This window comes from Callorhinus ursinus, unplaced genomic scaffold (genome assembly GCF_003265705.2).
Source record: "Callorhinus ursinus isolate GAN/ISIS: 27379988/994484 unplaced genomic scaffold, GSC_fseal_2.0 scaffold1, whole genome shotgun sequence".
In the NCBI taxonomy this organism is placed as follows: Eukaryota; Metazoa; Chordata; class Mammalia; order Carnivora; family Otariidae; genus Callorhinus; species Callorhinus ursinus.
Genome location: NW_027397063.1, coordinates 146,226,999 through 146,240,769, shown reverse-complemented (window position 1 = coordinate 146,240,769; position 13,771 = coordinate 146,226,999). Strand labels below are relative to the sequence as shown.

The 13,771-nt window shown below is 36.1% G+C and overlaps 1 protein-coding gene and 1 pseudogene across 4 annotated transcripts in view; one reads left to right on the top strand and one right to left on the bottom strand.

Moving 5' to 3' along the window:
- Positions 1-13,771, bottom strand: part of FBXL2 (F-box and leucine rich repeat protein 2) — a 121,795-nt gene that overhangs the window by 61,232 nt on the left and 46,792 nt on the right. The gene's annotated exons all lie outside the window — the stretch shown is intronic.
- LOC112833635 (eukaryotic translation initiation factor 1 pseudogene) lies at positions 12,480-12,983 on the top strand (annotated as a pseudogene).

Genomic DNA, 13,771 nt, shown 5'->3' with positions numbered 1-13,771 from the left:
CATTAATCTATGTTCTTATCTTCATCAATTCCTTCATTATAGTTTCTTTGAATCTGTTTTTCCAGTTACTTGAGATGGAACTTTTGATCATTGACTTTCATCCCTTCTTTTCTAATTCATGTATTTAAAGCATTTCCCTTAAGCACTACCCCCAAAAATTTTGATATGCCATACTTTACTGTTTAGTTTGAAATACTGATTTCCACTGTGATAACTTCTTTGATCCGCAAATTTAGAAATATGTAGCTTAATATTTTGTTGTTCTTGATTTCTAGTTTAGTTCCACTGTTGTCAGAGAACATACTCTAGATAATGTCAATTCTTTGAAATTTGTTGAATTCACATTATGGCTCAACATATAATCCATTTTGATAAGTGTTTCATGTACATTTTAGAAGAAAGTGTGTTCTACAGTTATTGGATGTAGTGTCCTATATATGTCTAGTTGGTCAAGTATAGTTCAAATCTCCTATATCCTTTCTAATTTTTTTGTCTGATTATTCAATCAGTTACTATAAGTCTATCAGGAATATGTTAAAGCTCTACATATAATTATGGATTTGTCTATTTTTCCCTTTAGTTTTGCTTTATATATTTTCAACTTATTTTATTAGGTTCATCAAAACATAAGATTCCTCTTGCTGTCCAATTGACCTTTTATCACCAAGAAATGTCTCTTTGTGTCTAATACACACCTTGCCTTAAGGCCTACATGGTCAATGCTAACATAGCCACAACAGCTTTTAATATTTCCATCTTTTACTTTCGATCAAACTGTGTCTGTTATTTTTAAAACTCCAGTTTAACACAGTTTGTCTTTTAATAGGAGTGTTAAGCTCATTTACACTTAATCATGGATATAGCTTGAATCTACCATCTTGCCATTTGTTTTCCATTTTCCCCAACTGCTCTTTATTCCTTTACTCTCCTTTTAAGAATTCTTTAACCAAATAAATGATATTTATGTCTTTGGTGGTTGCTCTGAATACAATACATCCACATTTCAGTCTAGTTTGAATTAATATACCTCCACAGCCACAACCATAATATACTCTCATTTAGTCTTCTCTTATCTTTTGTGTTGTCATATATTTTACTTGACATATTATAAACCAAATAGTGTTATGATTTTTGCTTAAAACAATTATCTTTTAAATAATTTTTAAGAGGTAAAAGGTATTTTATATTTACCCACATACTTACCATTTATGGTGTTCTTCATTCTTTCCTGTACATGATTTTCAGCTCCCTTCAGCCTTAAGAACTTCCTTTAGCATTTCTTACAGTATGGGAATGTCAGTGATGAATTCTGACAGTTTTTCTTTACCAGAAAATGTTTATTTTTAAAAGGTAATTTTGTGGGGTGGCCTGGGCAGTTAAGCATCCAACTCTTGGTTTCAGCTCAGGTCATAATCTCAGGGTTTTGAGATCAAGCCCAAGTCAGACTCCATGGTCAGCGCAGAGTCTGCTTAAGACTCTCTTTCCCTCTCCCTCTGCCCCCCCCCCCCGCCCTCTCTCTCTTTCTAATCCATTTCCCCACTCCCTCCCCTCTGGTAACCATCAGTTTGTTCTCTATAGGTAAGTCTGTATTTGTTCTCTCTTTTCCTCTTTCTTGTTTGTTTCTGACATTCTACATATGAGTGAAATCATATGGTATTTGTTTTTCTCTGACTGACTGATTTTGCTTAGCATGATACTCTAGCTCCATTCATGTCATTGCAAATGGCAAGATTTTGTTCTTTGTATGGCTGAATAATATTCCATTGTATAAATATACCATTTCCTTTTTATCTACTCATCTATCAGTGGACACTTGGGCTACTTCCACATCTTGGCTATTGTAAATAATTCTGCTACAAACATAGGAGTGCATGTATCCCTTTGTTTTAGTGGGTTTTTTATTTCATTCTTTGGGGAAATATCCAGTAGTGTGATTGCTGAATCACAGGGTAGTTCTATTTTTTTTTAAACTATGGTCAGTTAGCCACTGTATAGTACATAATTAGTCCTTGATGCAGTGTTCAGCAATTCATTAGTTAAGTATAACACCCAGTGCTCATCACATCTTTCTACACTTTAAAGGTGTCATTCCATTGTCTTTTGTCTTGAATTATTTCTTACAAGAAGTCAATGAAAATTCATATTATCATTCCATATATATATCTTAAGATTTCTCTTTACCTTTGGTTTTCAGTAATTTAAGCGTAGTGTACTTAGGTGCTATTTTTCACTGTATTTATTCATTTGGCATTTGCTAAACTTCCTGAATCTGTAGACTGTTATCAGATTTGGAAAATGTGGGGCTGTTTCTTTGAGCTTTTTTATGCCCCATTCTTTCTCTGGACCTCCAATTACACATGTGTTAGACCATTTGATATTACAAGGTACTAATGATGTGTTAAGTTTTTGCTATCTCTTTTCTCTCTGTATGTCACTTTGGATAACTTTTATTAATCTATGTTGAAGTTCATTGAGCCTATCTTTTGCAGTGTCCAATCTGAAAAGCTTAACCAATTTTTTAAAAAAAATTTTAGTACTGTATTTTTCAGTTCTACAAATCCCATTTGATTCTTTTTAGAATTTCCCCATCTCCTGAAATATCCCACCTCTGTGCGGAGTGTGGAACCCAACATGGGGCTTAATCTCAGGACGCTGATATCAGAACCTGAACCAAAACCAAAAGCCAGACACTTAACCGACTGTGCCACTCAGGTGCCCCTCTGTACTTATGATTGTTTCTATTTTTTGTTTGCTCATTTGTTGTTTTTTTTTTATAGATTCCACATGTAAGTGAAATTATATGGTATTTGTCTTCAACTTATTTCACTTAGCATAATACCCTCTAGGTCCATCCATGTTGTCAAAAATATCTAGATCTCATTGTTTTTTTATGGCTGAGTAACTTTCCGGTGTGTGTGTACGTGTGTACACAACTACACACCTTTATCCATTCATTTATCAATGGGCACTTAGGTTGTTTCCATAACTTGCCTACTGTAAATAATGATGCAATAAACACAGAGGTACATATATCTTTTCAAATTAGTGTTTTCATTTTCTTTAGGTAAATACTCATTAGTGGAATTACTAGATTGTATGGTATTTTTACTTTTAATATTTTGAGGAAACTCCATAATGTTTTCTAAAGTGGTTGTATTAATTTATATTCACAGCAACAGTATATGAGGGTTCCCTTTTCTCCACATCTTTGCCAACATTTGTTATTTCTTGTCTTTTTGATAATAGCCATTCTGCAAGTGTAAGGTGGTATCTCATTGTGGTTTTGATTTGCATTTCCCTGATAACTAAAGATGTTGGGCATTTTTTCATGTATTTGTTGGCCATCTGTATGTCTTCTTTGGAGAAATATCTATTCAGGTCCTCTGCCCATTTTTAAATCAGATTATTTGGGTTCTGAGTATTGAGTTATAGGAGTTCTTTATATATTTTTAATATTAGCCCCTTACAGATATATCCTCTCCATATATATTCTCCCATTCAGTAGGTTGTCTTTTTATTTTGTTTATGGTTTCCTTTGCTGTGCAAAAGCTTTTTATTTTGGTATAGTCCCAAAAGTTTCTTTTTGCTTTTGTTTCCTTTTCCTGAGAAGACACATCATAATCTATAATGTTTTGTAACAGTTGTTTTAAAGTCCTAATATACTAATTCCAATAACTGGGTCATCTAAAAGTCTGCTTACATTGACTGCTTTCTCTTGCTCATGGGTCACATTATTCTGCTTACTTGTATGTCTCATAATTTTAGGCTGTATTCCAGATATTGTAGCTAAAAGAGTAAAGCATGTCATATCATTTTGGCTTATTTCCCAGAGTTCAAGCCGTTTCCTCTATCTGCTCATCCAGAATCCTTCTTGAGTTGAGCTGGAGCTGGGTCACAGCTAAAATTAAATTTCACTTGTATCTGGCTCATCTCCAACTTCCTGAGCCATACATAACATTAAAAATATCTTGTCAGTTTATGATCTAGAAGCAGTTTCAGATAGCTCTGGTTTGCCTTTGGATTTAAGTCTGGCAAGTATTCTGAATCCCATCATTGCAAGAATGATGGCCTAGACAATTGCTCCCTGCTTATAAGCCTTTCCTCCATCCCTGTCTTCTTGGCAAAACTTGGTGGGACCAGGGAGGAGTGGAGAGGAACTAATGAGAAAGAACTGCTAGACCAAATTATTTGTCCTTGCATTTGAGTCTCCAAAGCATGGATGATTTAGCCTGTGTCTAGAGCAGGCCCATTTGTACCATGACCAGGCATCCACCACCAGGTATAGTGGTGGATAGCCCTTTATAGGGCTTGTCTCTCTGAGAAATTCAGTTCATTCAGACCTCCTCTTGTCCACTGCTTTTTGCTTGCCCTAGAGAAAGTATGACTTTTAAATTTGTCTGTAATTTTTCTTGTGATTAGCATAAAAGTCTTTCATGTCCTTCCTAAACAAAAGCAGAAGTCTCTATAATAATGTTTTTTTAATCTTAAGGCCTATCTTACATTAATATTTCTAAAGTCGAAGTTAATCAACATATCTCCCCCCAAAACTTAAATCACTTTAACTCTGATCACCATCTTTCCATCATCCAACTGAATCCATTAACAATTATTCTTGAATTGTTCATGAAATCTTCCATGTTAGTTATTATCAATATTATCAATATTTTCTTTCTTTTTCTGAAGTCAATACTAAACAATATTTACCCACATGGTTACATTTGGTTTGCCAGTTTGTTTCTCACACATTCCTTCTGAGATCAAACTTATTAGATTTTATCCTTTAACAGTTCATTCAGACAGGTGAGTTCCAAAAGTTGGAACGTTTTAACTGTGATTTTAAAAACTGAGGTAAATTTCACATAACAAAACCATTAAAGTATACAATTCAGTGACATTTACTTCATGCACAATGTTGTACAACCACCACCTCCAGCTAGTTTCAAAATATTTTCATTACCCCAGAAGAAAACACCATGCCATTAAGCAGCCATCCTCTAATCCCCACTTCCTCTTAGCCCCTGGCAACCACTGACCCACTTTCTGTCTCTGTGGATTTATCTATTCTGAATACTTCATATAAGTGGAATCATGCAATATGTGACCTTTGGGTGTGGCTTCATTTCTTAGCAAAATGTTTCTGAAGCTTATCCACATTGCAGCATGTATCAGTACTTCTTTCCTTTTTATGGCCGAATAATACCCTACTGTATGTATATACCACAATTTGTTTATTCATTATTGATGGACATTTGGGTTGTTTCCACATTTTGGCTATTACAATGACACTATTTGTGTACAAGTATCTGAATTTTCGATTCTTTTGGGTATATATCTAGGAGTAGGATTTCTGGGTCATGTGGAAATTCTAACTTTTTGAAGAACTGCTAAAAACTGTTTTCCACAGTGGCTACACTATTTTATGAAAAAGGCTTTTCGTTCTAGAATGATTATTTAGGTAGGTAAAGAATTTTAGGTTTACATTTCCACTGGCACATAGAAAATATTTTTTTTCTACTCTTTGCTTCTATTGTTCCTGATGGAATAAATCTATTTCCAATAAATCTATTAGAAATTTAATTGTTAATTCTTTTAGGTAATTTTATTCTCCGAAGTTCTGCTGTTTCATTGTGCCTATGTACAAACTTTATTGATCCTGTTCAGGACCCACTGTGCTACTTAAGCTTGAGGATTTACATCTTTATTCCATTCTGAAATATTTTCAATACTGTTGCTTCAAATATTACCTCTTCTACATTTTCTCCATATTCTTTGTCTATAATTTCCTTTACACATATGTTGAATCATCTAATCCCACCTTTTGGGTCTCTTAGCCTTTTCTATATTTTTATTTCTTTGCTGAATTATGTTAAATTTCCCGTCTCTATTTTCCAGTTTCCTAATTCCATTTTTAGCTTGATCTAATAACTGTTTAATCCATCTACTCTACCTTATAGTGGATCATTTCCTTAGGTAACTTGTAATATTTTATCATGACCATTTTCATCTGATTATTGACGTGTGGAAAGCTCATGCATCTTGGTTTGTGAAATGTCCCTATGAAATTGTTTAACATTTGATTCTGCCAAGTTCTCCAAAGGTTTCATATTTCCAGCATCAATTTTACATTAATCTCTATGCTTGGAATTTGAATCATCCATACAGAAATTAGATTTTCCAAGAAAGACCTTTTCCCCCCAGAACCCTAAGCAGAAGCAAGGTCTTTTGTTTGTTTATTTAAGTCCCATCTTACAGGGTGGAGGGAACCTTTCCAGAGTCTCTGCATTATGTAGTGGTCACATATTTAATTCCTCTCCATGTACATGTGAGGCCTCTCATCTTATTTCCCTGGTGGCATTAAAGTCCCCGCCACTAGTTATTATAGACAGTCTGGTAGCTGATTTGTTAACCACTGCCAGTTATCAGTACACTAAGATTCTTTCTTTCTTGAACTATGTATTTGCTTTTTTGTTCTATTATAACCACGGTTTCTCCTTGTGTTTTCATAATAGCTCAATTATAAAGTTACAGGATGTTCCTTTGCTTTGATAACAATTAACAGCATGGTATACAGAATGCTCTAGGAGTAGAATGTCAGCTACCCTTCACCTCTATTACTACAGCAAAGAAAACTAGGTACATGAGCTAGTAGATTTCTGATAAGACACATGACCTATAGTGTTGAATAATCTGTTAAACTGGAATTTTGTGCTCTACCAAAAAGAATAAAAATTACATGCCTTATCTTTTATAGTTAGATATATGGAGATTTGTGAGGATTTTTAGTCTGTTTGTTTTATAGATTATAAAACTAACACATCCTGGAAACAATTTTTGTTGAGTGAAGAACATTTAGCTATAAAGGAAGAACATGAGACTTGAAGTTAAAAGCCTTGAAGTCTCAGATCCACACAGACCTTTTAAATTCCAAATATCATGTTTTTAAACAACTGTGGAATCTTGATTAAGTCACTCAACCTTTGAGCCTAAGATTTTTGATTAAAACTGTTTCTTTTACTTGAAAAGATTGTTTTCAGTATCAAGTGATTATGAAATTGCTACAATGTACTCAGAAAACATTCCTTTTTTCCCCAAAATAATAATCATTAGTAAACCTTAGACTGAATCAACAGAGGCAGAACGTTAAGGCCTTTAGGAAAGTGTGGGGAACTTTAAATGAATGTCAGTTGTTCTGCTAAGAATTGCTATGGGTTAAGAGTGGTAGTAACACCCAGAATATGACTTTCGGCATTTCTATATTTATATACTTCCTTCATATCCTTAGAACAGCTAGGATAACAAATAACAAAAAGTGATGCCAGGCCCTCCCTACATTCTTCAAAGAACTACCTACTTAGAATAATGCCTCCAAAGATGAAAATACGGGCTTCGTTTTTTTGTGCAAATGAGTAGTCTTTAAAATGTGGATACAGAAGGCAAAATTTTTTCTAAAGACCATTAAGCCTATTCTCATATACTAAGGTAGATCAGTAAAAAGAAAACAATTATGTTCATTTAGGAAATTAAATTTGAGGTTTCAGAGCATTGGTTTAGTGATGTTATCTAAAAGAGAAAAAAAAAAAAACCCTAAAAGAGTTAACCACTTCAGGAATGTTTCTGAAAGTATACACACTATTTATACTTTTTATCTCAGTGTGTGAGAGCTGAGGCATGTTAACAGATTTATCTTTTTCTTTATTCATCTTTTTTATTGTGTCACTTACTAAAGCTGTTAAGCTTTTTAATTTAAAATATAATAAAGAAAAGACTACAGAAAGAAAATGACTTCACAATAGCAAAACTAGCTTCACATGAATCTAGTCTCTTTTTGGTTTCGACCCTCCATATTTTTTTTCTTTTTTTAAAATATTTTTATTTATTTATTTGACACAGAGAGAGACAGAAGAGAGGGAACACAAGCAGGGGCAGTGGGAGAGGGAGAAGCAGGCTTCCTGCTGAGCAAGGAGCCTGACATGGGGCTCCATCCCAGGACCCTGGGATCATGACCTGAGTTGAAGGCAGATATTTAACGACTGAGCCATGCAGGCTTGACCCTCCATATTTTAAAGGGAAGTTAAAACTAAGTTATTAAAGAGGCACCTCTCTGTGTCAAATAAATAAAATCTTTTTTAAAAAACTAAGTTATTAAAGTTTGCAATCATTACATTTCCTAATAAAGAACAGATACTTTTGTGGTTAATTTCCAATTATTCAATTACTACCTTACAAATAAAGATTTCATCATAAATATTGAACACTAAATAGTAGCTAAAATAAAACACATCACAAAAAGAAGTTAGTCAGCTTCTGACTAAAGTTATTTAAGACATTTTTTTAATTTTAATTTTTTTGAAGAATTTATTTATTTATTTTTTGAGAGAGAGCGAGCAGGGGGAGTGGCAGAAGGAGAGGGAGAAGCAAGCTCCTCGCCGAGCAGGGAGCCCGATATGGGGCTTGATCCCAAGACCCTGGGATCATGACCTGAGCCGAAGGCAGATGCTTAACCAACTGAGCCACCCAGGCACCCCTTAATTTTAATTTTTAAGAGTTTTATTAAGTTCTTAATTCCAGTATAGTTAACAGTGTTATAAGCAGTTTCAGGTGTACAAAATAGCGAGTCAACAATTCCATACATTACTCAGTGCTCACCAGGGTAAGTGTACTATTTAATCCCCATCACCTATCTCACTGATTCCCCGCACCCTAAAAGACATTTTAACGAGAAGAGTGTAATCAAAGATCAGTGACTTCATGCAAATGCAAGAGGCTTAAACTATGATGAATCTACTTCTGCCATAATGCTAGTGATCTTAAAGAATCCACAATTGAGTTTCTAGAAGAAATATTTGACTTTTAAAATATAAGTCAACTGAATGATGGAAAAGGTGAAATTTTCCAAGGTTAGATCATTGCACCATGGAACTGGAGAAGGGAGATTTGCAAAGTCAACACTGGAAAGGAAATCCAGGTAGAATACATTATTTTTTAAAGATTTTATTTATTTATTTGACAGAGAGAGACACAGCAAAAGAGGGAACACAAGCAGGAGGAGTGGGAGAGGGAGAAGCAGGCTTCCCACTGAGCAGGGAGCCCGATGCGGGACTCAATCCCAGGACCCTGGGATCATGACCTGAGCCAAAGGCAGACACTTAATGACTGAGCCACCTGGGTGGCTACCTGGCCCCAGGTAGAATATATTATTAAGATTGAATCAAAATACAATAAAGGATGAAAAAAGTAACTCTGAATTTTAATAAAAGTAATTTGAGAAGTTAACAGTGCACTTAGTAAGTGGTGATTCAAAAGGTTGGAACACAACAAATGGGAACAGTTCTGAATGAGAAGTGGGAAACAAAATATTTATAAAGATTAGAGATAACTAACCCTAAAAGACAGGCAAGGGAAGATGCAGTAACAAGGTGGTTAGGCACATGAGTAAAAATCTAATCAGGAGACAACTCAAGAAAACACTAAAATGTAGCATACCTTCTTATCTTTCAAACTTATCACAAATCTTTTTATTATGAATATTCCGATACATACCAAAGAATATATGACTTTGTAGTCCCTAATAGTAAGAGTGTATGAATCACTACTGAAACTTAAAAACTAGATCATTACCAGTATCATGGCATCTACTTTGTGTTCCTCTCTTATTTCCGTTCTCTACGTCTCAACCAGTATGTTCATGATTTCTGTTTTTTGTTCCCTTCAGGGTCAATGTATACATTCCTAAAATGTGGCTTTTGATTTTGAATCTTAAAAAAATAGTACATGCTGTATAGTCTCTTGAAACTAGCTTTTTTCCCACTAGCATCATAACACTAAGACTTATCCATGCCATTTTGTGAGATTTTAGTACATTTAATTATATGTTTATACTTCACATTATACATATCACATTATGTTTATCATCTACATTAATAACATTCCATAATCCAGTCAATATTTGGTTGTTTCCAGTATTTTTGCTATTATGAATAGTGCTGCTATGAACATTTTTTTAAAGATTTTTATTTCTTTGAGAGAGAGGGAGAGAGCACGAGCTGGGGAGGAGGAGAGACAGAAGGGGAAAGGAGACGGATGAGCAGACCCCACGCTGAGCATGGAGCTTGATCTGAGGCTCGATCTCATGACCCTGAGATCATGACCTGAGCCAAAATCAAGAGTTGGACACCCAACCGACTGAGCCACCCAGGCACTCCTGAACATTTTTATACATGTCACCTGGTTTACATTTGCAAGAGCTTTCTTAGGGTACACTCAAAAGCTGCAATGCTGGGTCAATGCCAATGTTCAAATTTCATTTCCTAGCTTCCCTTGCAGGTACAAGTAGCCACATAACTAAGAGCTAGCCACAGGAAGGGGGCTAGCTGGAGGGAAGCCATGGTTGCAAACAGTAGAGCTTCCTTCCAACAGGTCTTTAATAACTGCAGAGAGCAGTAAGTAAACTTCTGTTGTGTTTTAGACATTAGATGATTATTAAATACATATGCCACATTAGCCTACTCTACGCTAGTAAAAAAAGGGACACCTTAAAGTAGGGTGCTTCTAGAACAAAAATCTAAAATATGTGACATCTGCCTAGTGGGCGACAGCACAGGAAACACAGCTGGTAACTATGTGACACTATTGCCTGTGGTAATGTGGAGAGCAGACATGGTATGTAGATCTAATCTAGAGAAGAGGTTAGAAAGTGCCAAAAGATTAGTGACTAATGGCTTATCATTGCTGTATTTAGCAAGGCATTACAACAAAGAAAGTACTCTGGAAAAACTAGTTGGCTTGCAAGCAGAAATAAAAGGGGAGAGAACACAGAAACTGAAGGCCTTAGACTGTTGAAAAAGCCAATTATGTCTAAATACTAATTTCCAAAACTTAAAAGTATCTTGAGCTAAAGGAGATTGCTTGAAATTCTCTGTTAAATAGATTAACTAAGGCCTGTAGCAAAGACTAAAGTTGCTCCCTTTCTTTCCAAGCCTATTATTGTTGCAGATGTCTCTGGAGAGATACCACTGAGAAAGAGAAGCATAGAGGCAAATGTAAAATACAGGAGGCCTGAGGCTGCAGTCTAGGAAGTAACTGTGGGTGGGGTTACAGGCAGAGGGAACTAACTAGAATCAAGCAAATCAGAACACTAGTGAGTTATTAAATTCTGTCAAAGAATTCATCCAAAATTTTGGCCTAAAATATACCACTTATAAACTAATCCTCAGGTCTCCAAAACTGCACAGGTAAGAAATGACTATGAAATAGGAAGAAACCCCAAGACAGGAAAATTCCCTAACATCCACTTCAGGTTAGTTATGAAAGATAATGGGCAAGGAAGAACCTTCCAGACGTTGGAGTTAAGGGTCACCAAAAACCAGTGGGAAGAGAGTTCTTCACAGAAAACAGAGTAGGAACTTCCCCTACTGAAGGCACAAGGGGGCCTCCTTAAAGCTGGCCTAGCAGAATCTCATCACTGCTATAGAACAGTGACTACTGTGTGTCTTACAATCTTCCCCTGCCCAAATTTTGTTTATTGCAATCACCCTGTCCCTGATCCGAATAAGGAGAGGGGAAGTAATTGGGGAAAGGTAACAAAATCATGAAGCACCACATGGAGATACGATGGAGAGGACTGCATATCAGCCAGAGATCCTAGACTTGGAGCTGGATGCAGTGAATGCATGGGATTTGGTTTATCTCTTGGGGGAAGAGGTGTGTTCTCTGTGGAAATAAGGGTCACCAATATGGTGATCTGGTTACCAGAAAGGCAGACTATGGCATAAGTGGCTAGCTGCTCACCAAATTTCATGTTTTTGTCTTTTCCTGGGCATACATGTCTAACTGTGTGCCCAGGAAGAATAGGGCTCTATGGATTTTGGAGAGCAGCTAGCTGCCTCTACTTTTGCAGCAGTCAGGTGGGGCTGTGTGGCTGGATTATTATCGAGTAAATGTGAGAACATGATATGTGCCACTTGGAATCTCCCAGCAGTCCTCAAAGTATGTTCCAGAGACCCATGACAATCATCTGAGACTCCTTTAGGGATTCAACAGGTCAAAACTATTCTCAATACAAAGACGTCATTTACCTTTCCTGTTTTAACACTTCCACTGATGGTGCAAGAGAAATGGTGAGTAAAACTGCTGGTTCCTTAGCACAAATAAAAGCAGTGGGACAAAACTGTACTTAAGAGTCATTTTAGCCTTCAATGCCATGCCCTCAGTGTTTAAAACCAATAATAATAATAATAATAATAAACCCCCAAAAGTTTCACTTAAGAATGTCCTGGACATAGCAGAAACAAATTATTGATTTTACCGAATCTTGACTTTTGAACAAACATCTTTTTAATTTCTGTGTGACAAAATGGTAAGTACACATAAAAGGTTTCAAATGGTTTTTGGTCCCAATCATTGAGCTCCCTCACTGCACGACGCTCCACCCCACTGTCCTGCTGCCGCCTTCTCCCACAGAGGAAAAGGAATCACATTGTATGTCCACTCTCAAGAACCTCCACTCTTTCTACCCCTTTGCTGATGCAAGTTAAGGGTGATGATCTCCTTCCTGCTGGCACTGAGGATTATAGCCATATAAGAATTCAACAGAGAAATGGGAGGAAGACCTTTATTGCTGCCCAAGGGATCAAGGATGATTACAATAAAAAGAAGCTAGAGAAGGTGTTTAAGAAGAAATTTGCCTGCAATGGTCCTGTAATTGAGCATTCAAAATATGAAGAAGTAATTCAGCTAAAGGGTCACTAGCACAAGAACATATGCCAGTTCCCCATAGAGCCTGGACTGACAGGACAACCAGCTGAAGGTTCATGGGTTTTAAGTGCTTTTGGCTCACTGAAGCTTAAGTGAGGATTTCCTTGCAGGGATAGAATTTCCCTTCTGTCCCTTGTCACAAGTTTAAACATCTCACAGCCTGTGTAATGAAACCATTTGGTGTCTACTTTTAACTTGGACTAGTGTAACTCGTTCATGCAATAAAATGAAAAGAGTCAAAAGAAAAAGTTTCAAATGGTTGTCTTAGGGAAAGACCAATTGAGCTATGAGCTAAACTAGCCACTTTTTTTAACTAGTCACTTTTTTTAATGAAACATTTTAACATGAAAGAACTGACATACTACAATAGCCAAACTGTGGAAAGAGCACAGATGTCCATCAACAGATGAATGAATAAAGAAGATGTGGTATATAGATACAAGGGAATATTATGCAGCCATCAAAAAAATGAAATCTTTCCATTTGCAACGATGTGGATGGAACTATGGGTATTATGCTAAGTGAAATACGTCAATCAGAGAAACATAAATATCATATGATCTCACTGATATGAGGAATTTGAGACAAGACAGAGGATCATAGGGGAAGGGAGGGAAAAATGAAACAAGACGAAACCAGAGAGGGCGACAAACCATAAGAGACTCTTAATCTCAGGAAACAAACTGAGGGTTGCTGGAGTGGTGGGGGTTGGAGGGTTGGGGTGGCTGGGTGATGGACATCAGGGAGGGTATGTGCTATGGTGAGTGCTGTGAATTGTGTAAGATTGATGAATCACAGACCTCTACCCCTGAAACAAATAGTACATTATATGTTAATAAAAAAAATTAAAAGAACTACTGACATAAATTATGGCAATTCAGACTAAAGTACATAACAGACATTTTCTAAAAAATGAAGTGAGGCTGCCACTTCAAGGAAAATTGTGCCAATGATAAAATTCAAGCTTTTGAGTAAAAATTAGAATTTTGGAAAACTTGTACTGGCTACCATGAATTGT